Here is a 1,214-nt window from a genome sequence, read left to right on the forward strand (position 1 = left end):
GTAAGCCTTCCTATTCATTGTCCTACTTGCCCCCTAGTCCTAGGTTACCTTCAGCTTCAATAACATACCAGGGGAGGAAAAAAACCCAAAACAGGGCAAAACAAAACAAAAACAAGCAGAACAAAACAAAACAAAAAAAAAAGAAAAGGAATAAAAGAGACAGCAAGATTTAAGAAGAGGGGAAAAAATATGGGAAGAGAAACAGGACAGTCACCAAATTCCCAGCAGTACTAGTTCAGTGTTTCTAAATGGGTATATTAAGTATTCGATTTCCGTAAGGGGGAGAGTTTTTTTATAAATATAGACCACTTTGAGAAACATTTCTTAACATCTTCGTCACTTTGCAGATCAGTATCTACCTGTTCAACCGTGCATTGTTTCTTTAAACAATTTTTAATTTCTTTTATACTCGGGATGGCTCTAGTTTACCATTTCTTTAGGATTAAGTATCTACCTGCTAATATAGTCAGATTAACAATTTTAGTATTGTTAGGGGGTAGATCCTTATCGTGAGCAAGTAGGACCACCTTTAGTGGTGAGAGAGACAAAGAGGGGACACCCAGCATGTTAGCTAACCAATATTGAACCTTCAGCCAGAAATGTCTTATTTTTGGGCACTCCCAGAACATATGCACTAAATTAGCTAGGGGCAAAAAGCATTTTGGACACCTATTAAAACTAGGATTCAAGCACTGTGACCCCTTCCTCGGTGTAAAATATGACATGTGCAGGAGCTTAACCTGCGCCTCTCTCCATGTTGCAGAGAAAGTTGCCCTGGCAACCGATTGAACTGAAGAGGTAAGTGAAACAGTGTCAAGAGTTTCAAGTCCTATCATTTCGACCCACTTGTCTCGAATTTTTTTGATTGTTTCTGTGCCTTTAATTGAAACCAAATTTTGATAGATGTAGGAAATTGATGTAAAACCACTTTTGACTAGTAATAGCCAATTCTCTAAATTTCCCAGAGACCAATCCCATCCGTATTCAGTTGATAAGCTGGCAGCATAATGTCTTGCCTGTAAATAGGCAAAGAAATTTTTGTTAGGAATATGAAATTCTTCTTTTAGTGAATTGAAGGTCCTAATACATCTGTTCTCAGAATCTAATAATTGGTGAACGTGAACAAGCCCTTGGGTCTCCCATTGCGCAAAGAGGGCCGATTGCTCCCAGCTTGAAACTGCGGGTTATTCAGTAATGGATTATATCTTGATACC

The sequence above is a fragment of the Bombina bombina genome, chromosome 4 (assembly GCF_027579735.1).
Source record: "Bombina bombina isolate aBomBom1 chromosome 4, aBomBom1.pri, whole genome shotgun sequence".
Taxonomy (NCBI): Eukaryota; Metazoa; Chordata; class Amphibia; order Anura; family Bombinatoridae; genus Bombina; species Bombina bombina.